Genomic DNA, 19,102 nt, shown 5'->3' with positions numbered 1-19,102 from the left:
TATACAGCATTTTTTGCTTGTTAGCAAAAGCCATTAAATAATTTTTCACAGGATCAACAATGAGTGTTCCATTTTATACAAGAATGTCATCAAAACCCCGTCAATCTCATGCCTGATATATACACATCCAATGTATCATGTAAAAGGTACTGCACATCTTTCATAAATATATATATGTATATATACACACACATACACACTCCCAACACGGATTCTATATTGCATGCTGTCTAGAAAAAGCCTACAAATTTCATCTTAGCATGCAGCAACCATAAAGAAAATATTATCGGCTAAGGGATATGTACTTTATTTATTAAAATGCTTTGGAATTACTCCCTGACATTAAATTTAACAACTTCCTGAAGCTAAGACCTTATGTTACCAATGACCTAGTGCATATGGGAAACAGTGTAGGTACACTCTGTCACCTTTAGCAAACATTTTCCTCACCAAACTACTTAGAGGCCATCTGCTATACCCTGAAGCAACATCCTAGTTAGCTACTGCTACTGACTTGCAAAATAAGTAACCAGGTTTATCATTTGCTAGAGTCATAACTACGTAAATTTGAAATACTCTCCAATTTTACTTTACAAAATATTTACTTCTATTCCTGAGGATGTTTCCCATTTGTAAAAGAGTCATATTTCTTTTAAAGGCATAATAATTCTAACAAAGATGACCTACAGAGAGAACTCAGAAGCAGAAACAGTGATAAAGACTATAACACCAAAAAAAAAAAAAAAAAGACTATTAACACTATGTCTCAAAATTTCAACACTTGTCACCATTTAAGAGTGTTAAGTCTATATACCTGAACCAACAAATTTAGGTAAATTTTATACTTCATCACAAAATAAAATTATTTTACTAAATAATATCTCTTTATATCAGTGAAAGAAAGAAGTATATCTGTAATCTTTAAGGTGAAATGATAGTCACAAATCAGGTCCTACCCTCAGTTTTTTTTTTTTACCTTTTTATTTTGAGGAAATACAAACCCAAATTCATTCTGATTGAAATAACTGAGCATTTGCTGGAATGTCTCCTGATATCTACCATTTCAAACTTTAAAATATGAAAACAATTTTATTTTATTTTATTTTTTTGAGAGAGAGATGGAGAGTGGGGGGGGGGGGGTGGGTAGGGAGGTAGGGAGAGAGAGAGAGGCTGAAGCAGGCTCCATGCCCAATGTGGAGCCCAACTTGGGGCTTGATCTCACAACCCTGATATTATGACCTGAGCAGAAATCAAGAGTCATTCTTTACTGACTCAGCCACTGAGGTGCCCCCCCCGACAAAAATATTTTTAAATATATATTTTAAACCACAAATAAGCTCAAAAGGAAGAAAGGGTAAACATTCTCATGTCAAAATCAAACTATAACAGAGTGGGACTTGAAGCCAAGTAGTCTATGAAAATGTTGAGACCAAATTGGCTTAAAGGTTAAAGTTCAAATAAGCTGACATTCCCCTTTCTTAAATAGCAACCTGATAATCTCCAACCACCTGCTCAATGTCATAGCCATTCACAAGGCACCTGCCAAATTAGGTGAAAAAGTTAACTACCTAAGATCCTCAAAAGAGATTCAAATAAGTGATAAGAGAGTTTGGGATTAAATCAATAAAAAATATACAAAAAACTAAGCCACAAAATAAATACAATAGCAAAAAGCTGTGCAAGGGAGAAAGAAGGGAAAATAATAAAAATATAATAAATGTATTAGTTATGATTAGCATCTACATGACCATAATAATGTAAACACTGTATATCTTTCTAAATAATTATAATATAACTATATTAGAAGCTTGAGAAAACAGAGAGTGAAGGTGTGTGTACCAGGGGCAGAAGTATCAGAGAGACCTATCCCCTTATAGTAGTTACTTGGATTGGCTCTCCCAACTTTCACCCTTCGTTTCCATTCGGAAGAGGTAAACAGCTAAAAATTACATTCTATATAGTCTCTTTGCAGCTCATGGTCTGAACGTAAAAAAAGATTTTACCAAGTAGATGTACTCCAGCCAGACATGGAAGGAGAAAGTAAGATAGAGGTCATCGGTCTGCTTTCAGCATGTAAAGTCAGCCAGACATGAATATTTCCAGTGGCAGAGATTCTGAGGTCTAATGTCTAGTATGAACCTCCTGGTATGACAGACAGCTGTGGTGGTCGCAGCAGCAGCTCATTGACCTCTAGACTGCAACAATTATATCATGACCGTAAATCATGGTCTAGAGATAGTCTCTGACTTCTGTTCTAGTACTTGGAATAATTTTATAAGCTACAATTCCCTATAATAAAGGCCCTTTCTGTTTGGAATACCTAGGGTGTGTGTGTGTGTGTGTGTGTGCATGCGTGCGTGTGTTTCTGTCCTAGAACATGACTGATAAACATCTTCCCTACCTTTGACAGCTTCAGGAAGTCTTGGAATTGTGATAAGACTGGGGTAAGGGAATCAAGAAGTAGCAATATTAACATGTTATACAGAAATATGGAAGTATATTTCAAAAGAACTGGACAAAAGATTTTATAACAAATCTTATAGAAATTTGACTCCTAAGTAAAAGGCAAATACAATATTCTGGAGATGCATAGGGATGACAGTTGTATAACAATGTGAATGCACTTAATGACATTTAACTATACACTTAAAAATTGTTAAAATCTTTTTTTTTTAATTTTTATTTATTTATGATAGTCACACAGAGAGAGAGAGAAGCAGAGACATAGGCAGAGGGAGAAGCAGGCTCCATGCACCAGGAGCCCAACGTGGGATTCGATCCCGGGTCTCCAGGATCACGCCCCGGGCCAAAGGCAGGCGCTAAACCGCTGCGCCACCCAGGGATCCCTGTTAAAATCTTATGTACATTTTACTACAATATAAAAAACACTGGCATGTTTTAAGACACAAGAGTTTTATTGCTTCATGACATTGTATGATAAAAGTTTTTTTATGATAAAGTTTTATAACGGTGATGCACTGTAAACTAAGTATAAAAAGAGTATCAGTTTAATAAGAAAACAAATTTCAAAGAATAGTCAAGATTCTTTCCATTACTACTTTCTTTTTTAGCTGCCTGGATAAAATCATGCAAACAAATTACCCTGACTCAACCCATATAGCTTCACATATCTATACTACAGTCCTTTTCATAACCTATAGTTAAAAATTGCGAGTTGTAGTAAACATATAAATATTTTCAACAGTACACTTAGGATTGAACCAAACCATTTTTAATTTTCTTTACCTTTAAAATCAACTTTGAGATATAATTTGCATCACGTAAAACTGCATCCATTTTAAGTGTACATTTGGTGAGTTTTGACGACCATCTACAATGGTACAACAAAAAAAACACCATTAAAAAGTTGCCTAGGGATCCCTGGGTGGCTCAGCAGCCTGCCTTTGACCCAGAGCGCGATCCTCGAGTCCCAGGATCCAATCCCGAGTGGGGCTCCCTGCATGGAGCCTGCTTCTCCCTCTGCCTGTGTCTCTGCCTCTCTCTCTCTCTCTCTCCCTCTCTCTCTCATGAATAAATAAAACCTTTTAAAAAATTTTTTAAAAATTAAAAAAATAAAAAGTTGCCTCATGCCCCTTTGCAATAAGTCTACCCTACTCTTCAATCCTAGGCAATCACTAATCTGTGTTTCTTTACTATATAAATTAGATGCTACTTCCAGAGTTTTGTATAAATGGGCTCATACAACATATACTTGAGGAGTTCAGCTCCTGGCCAAAAACCAATCTGTGATTTTGTAAACCTAACTACAGGCAATTACAAAGCCTTCATCTGGCAGGCCTCACAGGGAGAAGCTGCTCTCCCCACACTAGACTGCACAACCAATGTTTGCAGTCTCTAAAGGGAGTTGCAGTTAAGAACTCAAGCCCCCCAGGTTGGCCATGCTCTGAAGCACACCTGCATTTCTGGCCACTCAGAGATGTCTTTATCTGGACCCATCCTCAGGAGACCTCCATAAAGGGCTGGGAAGATAAGGTACTTTTCTCCACTTTGGCTCAGTGAACAGTACTTTTCCACTCCTAAGTCCTTTACTCTCTCCCTCCTCCCTGTGCTCCACCTCTACCCTCTGAACCTCCTATTGGCCAACTTGGGCCCATAAAATTACAGGAGTTTTTCATTTGGGGTTCCCTAGGCAGTGAGATGATACCTATGTCTGTGCTCATCCACCTGACCCTAAAATGGGTGCACCATTTCATGGTAAAAAATGGAACAGTGGGGAGGTTAGTGCTTTCTCCATTTAGTCTCTTGCTTATACTATCATACAAAGTGATGAAAGGCTTGACAGTTAATTTCATTTCAGTTAATTTATTTATGATTTTTATTTATTTATTCATGAGAGACACAGATAAGAGTCAGAGACATAGGGAGAGAGAAAAGCAGGCTCCCTGCAGTGAGCCTGATGTGGGACTCGATCCCAGGACCCTGGGATCATGACTTGAGTCAAAGGCAGACAGTCAACCACTGAGCCACTCAGGTGTCCCAGCTTATTGTTTTAAACTGCAACTCTGACACCTAGTCAATCAGCTTTCTCCAGCTCATCTGAGCTCCTGACAATATTCTTCTGTATCTGAATGCTTTCTTTCATTTCGCATAAACTTTTGAAATTCATTGATGTTGTATAAAAGAGTAGTTCCTTCCTATTGCTCAGTAATACTCTATTGTATTGTGTGAACATACTGCAATTTGTTTATCCATTCAACTATTAACAATATTTGGGTTGTTTCTAATTGTTGACTGCTATGAATAAAACAGTAACAAATATGCTGGTACAAGCCTTTTTGTTTTTGTTTGTTTGTTTGTTTGTTTGTTTTTTTATAAGCCTTTTTGTAGACATAGGTTTTCAATTCTCTCAGTTCCAGAGTGGAACTGATGGATCATACTAACTTTAAGATATAGCCAAACTGTTTCCTAAAGTGGTTATACTATTTTATACATCTACCAGCCATGTATGAGAGTTCCAGATGTTCCATGGTCTAACACTTGGTATGGACAGTTTTTTTATAAATGTAAACATGCAAACTTATATATATACACATATGTATATTTTACTATTCATTGTAGCTGATACAGTACAAAATGGAAAAGACAAAAAAAAAGAATCTATTTTGCTTAATCAGGGTTTAAGATATAATTGACATATAAAATTAGTTACAGGTGTACAACATGATTCAATATTTGTATATATCATTACAAATGATCACAATGTCTAGTTAACATCTATCAACAAACAGAGTTAAACTTTTTTTGTTGTGATAAAAATTTTAAGATCTAGGGATCCCTGGGTGGCTCAGCAGTTAAGCACCTGCCCAAGGTGTGATCCTGGAGACCTGGATCGAGTCCCACATCAGGCTCCCTGCATGGAGCCTGCTTCTCCCTCTGCCTGTGTCTCTGCCTCTCTCTCTCTCTCTCTCTCTCTCTCTGTGTCTCTCATGAATAAATAAATTCTTAAAAAAAATTCTAAGATCTACTCTTTGTTACTTTCAAATATACAATACAGTATTACTAACTATAATCATGCTGTACATTATACCCCTTATTACAATCTTAATTTAGTCATTTTCTTGATTTTAATTTGCATATTGTTTAATGATGACATGCATCATTTCAAAGTGTATTGGTCCTTCATACATCTTTTTGTGTGACATGTTTGTTTAATGTTTTTAGCCATTTTTTTATTGAGTTGCTTGTCCTATTACTAGGTGGTAAGAATTATTAATATATTCTGAAAACAAGTTCTTTGCCAGATATATGTATTGTAAATATTTTCTTTCAGTCTATAGCTTATCTGTTCATTTTAGTTGATGGTGTCATTTGGGGAAATATTTTTATCCTAATAAAGTCCAATTTATCACCTGCTTTTTTCTTTTGAGTTTAACATTCTTATGTTCTAAGAAATATTTACCAACTCTATGGTCACGACTCTTTTCTTTTATGTTTTCTCCTACAAGTTTTATGGTTTTAGGCTTTATATTTAGATCAATAATTGATTTCATATTTCGTATATAGTCATAAGACAAAGATCAGAGTTCACTTTTTTCCTGTTACTCTAGCACCATTTAAAAAGACTGTCTCAAAAAAAAAATAAAAAATAAATAAAAATAAAAAGACGGTCTCTTGTTCTTTGAGAGAAAAGACATATACGTTGGCACTTACATGAAAATCAGTTGACTATATATGTCTATATTTAGGCTCTTTTTGTATTTCATGTCTATCTTTTCACTAATAACAAACTGCCTTCTTTACATGAGATTTCCAGTGTAAGTCTTGAGATTAGGTGGTGTAAGTCTTACAACTTTGTTATTCTTTTAAAGTATTACTTGGCTAGGTCCTGAGCATTTTCATATACATATTGGGGTTGGCTTGTAAATTTCTTTTTCATTTTTAAAAATATTTATTTATTTTGAGAGTGAGAGAAAGAGAGTGAGCGCATGAGCAAGCACGAATAGGGGAGGGGCAGAGGGAGAAGCAGACTCTCCACTGAGCAAGAAGCCTGAGGAAGTCTCCATCCCAGGTCCCTACGATCATGACCTAAGCTGAAGGCAGATGCTTAAATGACTGAACCACTGAGGCACCACTGTAAATTTCTTTTTAAAGAGCATGCTGGAGTTTTTGATGGAGATAAGTGAAGTAAGAAGGAATGAAAAGTTTAACCATCTAATCCATGAACATGGCACACCTCTTGTCTTCTTTAATTTCTATCAGCAATGTTTTACAGTTTTCCATGTAAAGGTCTTCCACATATTTCACAAAGTTAACCCCCAGGATTTAATGCTTTATGATGCTACTGTAAATGTAAATGTAATTATTTTATTTCACTTTTTCAATGTCATTTTCTATATATAGAAATACAATTGATTTTTGTATTGGACTTTGAATCTTACAACCTCCACTAAATTCTCTTATAAGGTCTACTCATTTTATTATAGAGGCTTTAGGATTTGCTACATATATGGTTATGTTATTTGCTAATAAAGACATTATTTCTTTCTTCCCAGTACATATGCTTTTATTTCTATAAGGCCAAGTAATTAAGACAGTGTGATACTGGTATAAGGATAATAAAGAGTACAGAAATAGACTCTTACCATACACCTGCACTTACGCACACACCTGACTTACAGCAAATAGTCCACAGTAGTGAAGAAAAGCTAATCTTTTCAAAAAATGATGCAGGATCAGGTGGATATCCAAGCAGAAAAAATTACCCTCAATCCCGACTTCATAATATGCCAAAAAATTAATCTGAGCTGATCACAGATCTAAAAGTAGATTTTTTTTTAAGATTTATTTTAGAGAGAGAGAAAGAGAGAGAGCACATCAAAGAGTGAGAGAGTGTGTGTGGACACAGGGACAGAAGGAGAGAGAGAATGTCAAGCCGACTCCCTGCTGAGGGCAGAGCCTGAGGCAGGGCTCCATCTCAAGATCCTGAAATCATGACCTGAGCCAAGTCAAGAGTCAGCTTAACCAACAGAGCCACCCAGGCACCCCTCAAAGTAGAATGTAAAGCAATCAATTTTCTAAAAGAAAACAAAGAAGAATATCTAAATGATCTTGGGATGAGCAAAGATTTCTTAAAAAGTATACATAAAACACCAATTATAAATAATTGACAAATTGGACCAATAAAATTAAGATTTTTCCCTTCATCAAAAGATGTCATTATGAGAATGAAAGGCAAACAAAACACTAGAAAAAATTTGCAACGTATTTAATGGTAACAGACTCATATTCAAAAAAATATTTTTAAAACCTCCTACAAATCTATACAGTAAAGACAATGCTTTTGTTGTTGTTGTTAATGGAAAAATAAACAGAACATCCATTTGACAAAAGAGTTAAAAAAAAAAAAGGTTTATAGGCATGTAAGGGTTCCCAGAATTACTGGTCATCAGAGGAGTATAAATTAAAGCCAAATTAGATATCAGACATCCCACATACATCAGTGTGGCCATAAACTAAAAGCTCTAAAAAGGCAAATTGGAGGAGATGTGAAACAACAGGAATTCTTTTGCATTCTACTCATGTGACATAAAATTTGACTAATAAAACCTAACTAAAACTCAAAGCCAGGCCGAATCTGTGAAATTTTTGGAAATAACGTGCTAGAAACACAAAGGACATCCTTAATCTTTGAAAAATATTTTAGTCTTCCTTATTACCTCTCCCTAGATAGACACCCCAGACTAGTGGGATTATCTGGGTTTTGGCAAAACCATATCTTCCATTTAAAGATACTTCTAAGCCTATTAATAAAGTCAGGAAAAAGAAATCTGAATATGAGTAAGGCCCTCAGCCAAAATAATCAATAGAAGATTTACAAAGGATTGTCTCCCAGGCAGTGCCTTTAGGTCCTAGAGTCTAGAACATTATGATCTCAGTGCTCAAACTATTTTAGGAGTATCTTTAATGCTGACACATGAAGAAAGATAGGAGCCTTGGACAGAAACTGATTATTCACCTTAAAAACTCTCAGGAGATCACTAGAGATTGAAAGCTTCCTGATGCAAATGTTAAATGTAGACTTTTTAAAAGACTACTGCCATTTTGTTATTGGGTATTGGTAAAAAGTACACTTATCATCAAAGGTCATCAAATAATCCCAAGGTAAGACATACTCATCATGTCCTAGATGCTGTAAAGAATCATTCAAATAAGAGAAGGCTGCTCAAGAGAGCTTACTGATAACAGAAATGTCATATGGAAGAGTGTACTACTCTGGGGGTAAGTTCAGGAGGAGTTCACTGTCTTCACATACAGGACATTTTTTAAGCACTGACATAAATGTTCTCCCAGGATCTCCCAGTTTGGATTGCTGTACACAATGTGAACCCTATGATTCTCAGCCAAAGCAAAATATACCACTTGTTTCAACAATGCAAGTTCCCTGTGAAAGCCATTTTTCTCTATCCAACTTCAAGATCAGAGATGCCATGTTTTTAGGCTGAAATGTGGTATAGTGGGAGTATTTATTTATTAAAAAGATTTTTTTTTACTTATTTGAGAGAGAGAGAGTGTGCAAGAGTGGGGGTAGGGGCAGAGGGAGAAGCAGACCCCTGCTGAGCAGGGAGCCTATAGGACTCTGGGATCATGACCTGAGTCTCAGACATTTAACTGACTGAGCCACCCAGGTGCCCTAGTGGGAGTATTTAAACAGCAAAAAAAAAAAAAAACAAAACAAAACAAAACAAAAACAAAAACAACAGAAGCAACAAAGGTTTTTTAGTTTTGTTTTTTTTGCCAGTCAATCCCTTACTGTTACTAGCATACCACTGCCTACTTCAGAGTTGCAATGTTTTTCAAAATCAGCCATATGAGGCCTGCAGATAGTAAAACCATAGTAGAAGGTAGAAAAGAAAAATCTATAAAATGGGTCTCTGAGTTAAGATCTGGATATTCACAGAATCTTGGGTCATTCTAGTACAGTATGGCAAAAGACCCTGGATTATTGGGCAATAAAAACACTCCCTTACAGAGTCTCCAGGTACCTCTATGAAACTTTACCAAAAGAGTACAGTGCTAGCTTAGAGGGGGGTTGGGATGCTGAGGCAAATGCCCCAGACCTCTAGTACTAGCCAATTCATAGAATGAGGGATCACTGGATCACACAAGTAATACAAAGATAGTACAAATGATATTATTTGCCTTGCACTGCATAAAACTGTATTAAAAATCAGTAGGAGGAATGACAGCAATACGGCAGATGAGAAAGCTCCAAGCTCTTATTACCCAAAAGAAACATCAAAAAGATCCAGCAGGAACTGTCTGAACCAATTTTGTTGAACTTTGGAAAACAGTCAAAAGTTATCAGCAACCAACCAAACACCCAATCAAGAAAAAGCCATCTTCAAAATGGTAGGAGAGTTTTGAGGCATTTTCTCCTTACTATTCCCCCATTCATTCTCACTGCCCAATGGAGGTCTTCTTCTTAAAGCAGTAGCAGCTTGGTTCCCAGCTTCCTTCTTCTACTAGAGGACAGCAGAGAAGATACGCAAATTATTGTACATAATCTGTAGTAATCTCCCTGGGGGATACCTAAAAGACTGATGCAAGGCAGCTGCCTGTGTATCACCTCACCTGGAACTCAGCTAGGTAATGGAGCAAACAGTATTTATAAGAGCTACAAGGTAACTACGGACCCACTGACACTGAGAATGGGAGACATACAAGAGATGGTCTAAAGCCTGGAAGAGAAGTTGAGGTAAGACTCAAAAATTAAGACAGGCAAAGCAACTAAGTATATAAGGGAATTTAGAAAGCTACCTACAGGGGTACTTGGGTGGCTCAGTGGTTGAGCATCTGCCTTCGGCTCAGGGCATGATGCCAGGGTCCTGGGATGGAGTCCCACATCAGGCTCTCCACAGGAAGCCTGCTTCTCCTTCTGTCTATGTCTCTGCCTCTTTCTGTGTCTCTCATGAATAAATAAATAAAATCTTAAAGAGAAAGAAAGAAGAAAAAAAGAAACAAACTGACAACAGGGACCCAAACATTGATACCTGTAAGTGAATGTTCATAACACTATTCACATAGCCAAAAAGTGGAAACAAACCAAGTGTCATCTGAATGGCAAACAAAATGTGTTACATATACATGGAATGGAGTATTATTCAACCTTAAAAAGAAGGAAATTCTGACACATGCTACAACATGAAGGAACCTGAGGACATTATGCTAAGTAAGATACATCAGACACAAAAGGACAAATACTGTATAATTCCACCTATATGAGGTACCTGCAACAGGCAAATTCAGAGACAGAAAGAATAGAGCTTACCAGGGGTTGGGGAAGAAGACAATGGGGAGCTGTTATTTAATGGATACAGAGTTTCTATTTGGGATAATGATATATTCTGGAAATGGGGAGTAGTATCAGTTACATAGCACTGTAAATGTACTAAATACCACTGAACTGTCCACTTAAAAATGACCAAAATGCTAAATTATATGTTATATATATTTTACCACATACATAAACACACCCCCATAGAATGAATGGATGTTATCTGTGATTAAGGAATAGTCCTCTAAATATAAAATATACACACACAGAGTCAACATTAATGGCCTGAAAATGGTCTTAGACCTACTGTTCCCAGATTAGGGGCCAAGGTATCCAAACACTATAACAAAAACTGAGGAGTTCCATGCATATTTTAAATTTTCAAAGGAAATGGCAACATCTGTTGAATATCCTGTGAACTACTAGTTCAAGGAGGTTCATTGTTAGAACATTAGATCTCACTACATTCTTTGCAATGATTTTGTATCTTTGTATTGCTGGGTCAAAAGCAAATACCATGCAAAAATCACTGTGGAGGAACAGAAAGAACAGCTTAGAAGCACCATGAAAATATTTCTAAGACATCAGAAACCTCAAAAAAAAAAAAAAGTTAAGGGAACTTCTGCTTTAAGAATTCAGCAAATAGAGATGCCTAGGTGGCTCAGTGGTTGAATGTCTGCCTTAGGCTCAGGGTGTGATCCGGGGTCCCAGGATCAAGTCCTACATTGGGCTCCCCATGGGGAGCCTGCTTCTCCCTCTGCCTACGTCTCTGCCTCTGTGTGTGTGTGTCTCTCATGAATAAATAAAATCTTTAAAAACAAAAATAAAAACAACTTCAGCAAGTAGGGGTGTCTAGCTGGCTCAGTTGGGAGAGTACACACCTCTTGATCACACGGTCATGAGTACAAGCCCCACACGGGGTGTAGAGTCTATTTAAAAAAAAAAAAAAATCAGCAAGTTGACCATATTAGACCTCTACCAGTTCTGTAGGGACCTAACAAATGAGTAGTGACTAGAGTTGACACCTATTGTATTCTAGGCTTTGCTTATACTTTAATGGAAGCAATCGCCAAGAATTCAATTAAAGGAACAGAGAATCACTTATCAGTTTGAACCACCTGGATAGGTTTCCTCTGATTTCTACCTATTTACAGAAATGGACAAGGAAATAAAATATCATCACCCTCAAAGTAATGATCTCATTAAAAACTGGAATGGGCAGTTAAAATACCTGTTACCTGGGACACCTGGGTGGCTCAGGCCTTTGGCTCAGGACGTGATTCTGGAGTTCCAGAGATCTAGTCCCACATCAGGCTCCCTGCAGTGAGTCTGCTTCTCCCTCTGCCTATGTCTCTGCCTCTCTCTATATCTCTTATAAATAAATAAGTAAAATCTTTAAAATAAATAAAATAAAATAAAATAAAATAAAATACAATAAAATAAAATAAAATAAAATAAAATAAAATAAAATAAAATATCTGTTACTTAAATGATGGGTGATAAGGGCATCAAGGACTCGCTAACTTGATCGGGGCACTATATTCTAAAATTAAATATGAGAGGAAGTAAGAGGGAAATCCACTGGATAAGTTTCTAGGAACCAGATGGTAGTGAGGGGGTGGACGTGATGCACTTCACAATTTTATTCTTCCCACTTCACAAATTTTTCTCAGATATGCCAACAAAAGGACAGCAGTCCCAGCAGGGAGGTACTGCTGCACAAGACAAGTTATCCATAACACAAAATTCGTACCTATTTCCAAAGGAAACTTTGGAGTGGCTCATGATTTCATCCACAAAGCTAAATTAATATTAACTAAAAGTACTACTTAATCACCAAAAAGAGACAGTCCTGTAATTCTTGATTCATCAAATTATATAAAATTCTCCTGGTTAAAAACAAAAGCAAAGGTCTCAGCAAGGCTGTTTTAACTGTTTGCCATATGAACAGGCAAGCGTGGCCAAATCAGAGCATTCCACTGGGGGAAGGAAAAGTACAGGTTAAAATAGTAATAATTGGAAACAGAAATAAACAATAGCCAATAGTAAGAGAGTGGAGAAATGGGCTATGACACAAGAAATGATGCTATTAATTCTTTTCCCACAAGAACTTCTTAGAGCAAGAAAATAAGAATGAATATAGCTGGAAGAAAGCTACTGACCCATAAACCGTAGCATATGAAAACTGAGCAAATGCTGACTTACGACAACAGCCTGAGAGATAGATGTAGAGAGAAGATATCAAGGAAAATTTTCTTAATGACTCATCTAAAAGGTGGTAAATTAGAATTGTCATTTGAGTCACATTTGTGTTGGTTATGTTTATTATGATGGTTCCTTTGTAGTGCTTAACAATGGTTCTACCTTTGATTCAGGGGGGATGACTGTAGCAGGTAGCAGTCAGTATACTGTATTGCCACCCATCAAGGTCACTCCTTCCTGACAAAGTTACTGGGGTAGGAGGGCAAAATTACTGCTGCAGCTTATTCGCTGTGTAAAAAGTCTTCTGCTTTGGTCTTTTGATTATAAAAGGCATGAATGGAAATGGAACAGCATTCATGGGCTAAGAACAGTCTCTAAAAGACTGAATGATACAATATGGTGGCTACACATCATGAATAGATTCACCCCCAGAATTCAAAAAAGGGCTGCTGTAGTAAATCTGTGGCTTACACAGACTGAACTTAATCTGAAATATACCTAATTGACTATTCTTGGGGCACAAAACACTTGGGCGTGTACATTATATTTAAATTACACTCAGGCCACAAATACTCAATGCCAACAGGATTTGTGGTAACTCTGTCAACACTAGCCCCAACAGTCAAGAAGCAACTGAAGAGGCCCTACTAGGAATGGATTCAGATTACTGAACCAAACCCAATGGTGTTCCAAGAAGCAGTTCATCAGGATGAAATACTTGTCACCAAATAGGAACACTAGAGGGTGCTCTCTTCTAGAAGACTGGTCAAGACTGGCAGTCAGGAAAGGTAACTACGCAAGAGTGAACCCAATGCCTCACTAAGCTAGTAAAACAGTATACACCTCCATTACACTGAAGAAGACATACCTATACTCAGAAAGGACTAGTGAATATTTTAATAATGGGATCTGTAGTTTTAAACTGGCCATAGACTTTAATCTTTCTGCCAGGATGGCATGATGTAACATTGGGATTATAGATTCATAAGAAGAATTAAATGAAAATCAAACTTACTTGATCTCCAGGATAAAAAATATTAGGGCAGCTAAAGGAAATATTCTAAAAGAAAAGATAAAAATTAGACTGAAATGCTAGACATTATCTAAAGGTCACTCTATAAAGTAAATGGCTAAATGAAGTTTGATATATCCATATCCATGTGGTATAATTAACAGCAGAACCATGACCAATATTTTCTGAGTGCCTATTACATACTAAGTAACGTACTAATATAAAACATATTTTATAAACTATTCACTAAATGAGGTAAATCAATACAGAATGACATAAAAAGATATCCTATAATTTACTAAAAAAAATGAAAGAAGTATCAGGAAAATATGTATAGCATAACTGCATATACATTTAAAAAAATGAAAACTGCATGTATTTTGACATCTGGATGTGTGTTTATATAAATGGATACATGGAAATGAGGCTGGTAAAATATCCAGCTACTTTTAACAGTAGTTAACACAAAAGAGACAAAGGAGATTGAGGGTAGGATAAAATGGAAAACATTTAATATCTACCAAATCTGGGTAAGCTCAATAAGATTATTCTGTTGCTTTTTTTTTTTTCTGGATACTTGATGCATTTCATAACATAAGCAAGATGGTATTAACAGAGATACACGACTGTAAATGTATAATAAGAAATGTTAGTTATTAATTGCAAAAAATAAAGGCTTCTTAGCTGCTTGAGGTTCCATGGAAAACAAAAATGCTGATACCTTCATCTCCATTTCCTACCCCACATGAAATCTCAGAGGCCCAGCCTGCAGGAGATGGAATTAAGAGCAATATTGCCAAAGAAAATAGAAGTTTAAAAAGTTACACACTATAACTAGTATTGTAATTACATGTTAGAGAGATAGGCTACTGGGTTCCTGGTTGCTTAGCAATATTTAATGAAAATATTAGAGAATTCATAACTGATAGTTGCTAGATCTGACAGGCTATCTGTTACCATGCACAAGAACTTCTGATAGTGTTCTGATAGTGAGTTTTTCATTATTTTAAACATGCTAAATTCCTTCTAATTCATTATGACAATGATCCAGCTTATACCATTTTCATATTAAGAAAAATAAAATAAAATACTGCTAATTCTCTGTGTAGTAAATGGATTTCATTGATAATTCCTTAATAACTTGCTCTTTTTTTTTTTAAAGATTTATTTATTTATTTGAGAGAGAGAGAGTGTGTCTGCACACACAAGAGCACATGAGAGAGAGCACAAGCTGGGGGTCAGGGGCAGAGGAAGAGGAAGAGGGAGAAGCAGATTCCCAGGACCCTGGGATCGTGACCTGAGCTGAAGGCAGACGCTTAACCACCCAGCGCCCCAATAACTTGCCCTTTTACAAAAAAATGTATTACTGGGTTTCTTTCTAAATTACCATAATATTTTCAGAATCATTTCATAAGAAACTGACAGACCATAAAGAGAAACAAAGAACAAAAATTTAAGCCAAAGTATTAATAGTCAGTGGTAAAGTGAAATCTATTAAGAGTTCTATCATATTTTACAATGTATGTGTATATAAAAACATCACATTGCACACCTTAAATAACATTCACATGTACAACCTAAATATATACAATATTTATGAGTCAACCATATATCAGTAAAGCTGCTGCAAATGTAATTTACAACACAGTAAAGCAAAGCTGGAAAAAGAGAGTTCTCACATAAAAAGTTAATTTGAGTTGATCCCAATAATATAACAAACGAGGTCTTTGGACTAACCTTGAATACAACAACAAAATACCTGATAAAACGTAAATAAAAAGAAGAACCTATGATCCGAAAAGAAATTTTTAGGCTCATAAATAGCTAAAGCAAGAATTCAGAGGGGAAACTACAGTAAATGCTATGGTACATAACCCAAGTCTTTTTCAGTATCACAGCTATATTCCCTCAATGTGGTTAAGAGTACGGCTGCCAAAGGCTCTCAGCTACGTCCCTTACTGGGACCAGCCCTCAGACAAAAAGAGCCACCTCACCCAGAATCATGCCTCCTCCCTCAGAGTGGCCTGCATGCAGTGTGGGGGTCCATTTGGGTGTATAAAATCCAACTCCCTTCCTCAAGATGAGACATTTCTAAAGGACAAAAAGATTGACTGAAATCTTTCTGCTACTGACTACAGTTCAACTTCTCCTGCTTACTCCTGCTTCTCTCCATCCTCATGTTGTTTGTGAGAGAATTCCTCCAGCATTCCTCCTACACATCAACCTCAAAAAGTCTCAAAGTTTCATAGGGAATCTAACGTATGAAACAAGCTAAGCACAGAATCTGCTTTAGTCTATGGATGTTAGCCAAACATAAGTAACTGAGCTACTGATTTTCCTGTCCTTTTGAGGACCTATAAAAGATAAATCCCAGAATGTAACCCAAGGCAGAAGATACTAGGAACATTGCTTCCATTGAGCTGTGAACCCAAGTGTTACAAAGGTACCAAAAAATGCAAAGATATCAAAGAAATAAACTTACCCCATCACTCCCACTTAGAAGACTACAGGGAAATCCTCCGTGGTATTGATCAGAGCAGGAAAAAGGATCCTTAAGAAATTTTCACCACAAGCCAGGCCTTTCAAAGGTCTGCAACTCAAATTCACATCAGCTAGATGGTCCAAAAAATGTCAAATACTGGACTTAGTTTCAAATAGAGCCAGAATAGTAGGTTCTTTGGCACCTGGAATAAGTAAAAGCAAATCTTCTCTTCAGAAAGGTATCTTCATTCCAGGAATTCGAGTCCCACACACACCACAGAAATCTTTTAAAATATACTAAGTAGCACACAGTCAAAAATACCCGAATACACAAATAAGTAACGAACTAAAATGAAAAAAACACCATTTAAAAAAAAGGACTGCACAAACCACAAGTACTTTGGTCTTTGAGGTTGTTATCAGTCACAAATCACAAAACCATCCATATTATACTTTAAAAAATAAGAACAGGTTTGAAATATATGCAGAGAACAGGGAGCAATACAAAGTGAACTGTGAATTAACATATATGAATGGGAATAAATGAAGATTCTATAAATAAAACATAACAAATGAATGTATAATTTAATGTGAGGTAACTTCCAGTTATGCCAACAGAGTGAAGTGGTTAAATGAACCTTCTTCCAGGTAATAATTATGAAATCTAGGCAAAATTAAGTTAATGGAAAGCATCCCAGCAGAGAAAAAAGACAAGAGAGGCATCTGGGTGACTCAGACAGTTGAGCATCTGACTCTTGATTTCGGCTCAGATCATGATCTCAGGGTCCTGGGATTGAGCCCTGCAACAGGCATCTAATTTTTCTTGAAAAACTGGAACTTCAAGAAGAAAATTCCCCAAACCCCACAACTCCATCAACAGAACACTGATCACAGCTGGCTCGAGATGGCAGAGAACAGAGTCAGAACCAGAAGATTAGGTGGAAATACTAGGGTAAGACTCTGAAGTAAGAGAATCAAAGAGTCAGTAAAATCCAAAATCTGAGTATAAACACTACCAAATCTTTGGTGGACCACAAAACTGGGCATGCTCAGGGGACAAACAAGCAAAAAACAACATACCAGAAGCAGTCTACCCTTGAAAGACAGAGCTGAAATGGCTGAGATTTATGAATCTGCTGCTTTATTAATTGAATGTGTTCCCCAAACAACAGAAGTAAGGGCAGCAAAGAACTGAGGCCTAAGGTATGAGAGGACAGAGTTCAACACATGGTAGAGGAGTGGAAATTAATGCAAAGATCCCTAGAAACAAAGAAGATACAAAATCTATAAGCTTCTAAATCTGATTATAAGTGCTACCCAAATCCTTGGCTGATCATCAAACTATACAGGCATACCAGAGAATGAGACTCAAAAAAGCAGCATATGAAAGATTAAAAACTAAGCAGAAAGCAGTTAATGCAAGGTTGGAAAGCCAAGGCTTATAATTTGTTTATACAACTTAACTGTCTCTCAAGAAAAAACAAGAACATTTAAAAGAATAAAACAGGGGTGCTTGGCTGGGTCAGTCAGTAGAACATGTGACTCTTGATCCTAGGGTCATCATGAGTTCAAGTCCTGTGTTGGTTGTGGAACTTTCTTGAAATAAAAATCGAAAGAAAGAAAAGAAAGAAGAAAAAAAAAGAAAAGAAAAGAGAAGAGAAGAGAAGAGGAGAGGAGAGGAGAGGAGAGGAGTGAGAGAGGTTCTCTGCTGAAAGAAGTCTCCCGCCTCTACCTACCGACTCGAGAAAGCTCCTCTCCCTCGCCCTCCTCCTTTCTCCTCCCTCCTCCCCTCCCTCCTAAGAAAGCACAACCGAATTTTTGGACATGAAAATAAACAGTACCCAAAGCATATAAAAACTACAAATCCACAGGCCCAGTAAGCTCAAAAAACTCCAAGCATTTAGAAACGACACCAAAAGCATGATCCATAAAGGAAAACAATGATAAAGTGGATCTTATCAAAATTTACAACTTTTGCTCCGTCAATGAACTGCCAAGTTTATTAAAAGACAAGTTACACACTGGGAAAAAATACAGAGAAATTGCTACCTGGCAAAGGACTTGTATCCAAAATATAACAAGAACTATCAAAACAACAATAAAAATGGACTTGAACATGGACTTGAATAGGCACTCATCTAAAGAGAATATAGAGATGGCAAACCAGGTATACGCAAGTAGTTCAACATAATGAGTAATTAGTGAAATAGTAACTATGACCATGATGAGAGAACTACTATACCCATTTGGAAGACTGAAATTAAACAGTCCTGACAATATCAAGCGCTGATGAGGATGAGGAACAACTAACTAGAATTCTCACACATTGCTAGTGGACGTGCAAAAACAATACAGTCACTCTGGGAAATGGTTTGACTGTTTCTTACCAAGTTAAACATATACTCAGCATCTGACACAATAATCTCATTGCTGGGTAATTTCCCTAAATGTGAAAACTCATGTCCGCCCAATAATCTGCAGCCCAAAACTCAAAACAACTATATTAGCCTTCAACCCATGAATGGTAAACAAACTGCTATACATATATACATACACACATATTATAAATGGCACATTACTTAGCAATAAAAAAAGAAGAAACTTGATCCAAA

General features: G+C 36.6%; 1 protein-coding gene across 14 annotated transcripts in view; it reads right to left on the bottom strand.

The window, feature by feature from the left end:
* The window catches only part of MIPOL1 (mirror-image polydactyly 1), a 328,218-nt gene that overhangs the window by 270,381 nt on the left and 38,735 nt on the right, over window positions 1-19,102 (bottom strand). For 6 of the 14 annotated variants that reach the window (XM_038544537.1, XM_038544524.1, XM_038544528.1 and 3 more), the window contains one exon: window positions 16,492-16,693. The exons of the other annotated variants lie outside the window; for them this stretch is intronic. The gene's annotated coding sequence lies outside the window, so the exon portion shown is untranslated. The remainder of the gene's footprint in view (window positions 1-16,491; window positions 16,694-19,102) is intronic. 14 annotated transcript variants of the gene reach the window in all.

This window comes from Canis lupus, chromosome 8, assembly GCF_011100685.1.
Source record: "Canis lupus familiaris isolate Mischka breed German Shepherd chromosome 8, alternate assembly UU_Cfam_GSD_1.0, whole genome shotgun sequence".
Taxonomy (NCBI): Eukaryota; Metazoa; Chordata; class Mammalia; order Carnivora; family Canidae; genus Canis; species Canis lupus.
Note: the sequence above shows the minus strand (reverse complement) of the source record. Positions and strands in the feature narration are given on the sequence as shown.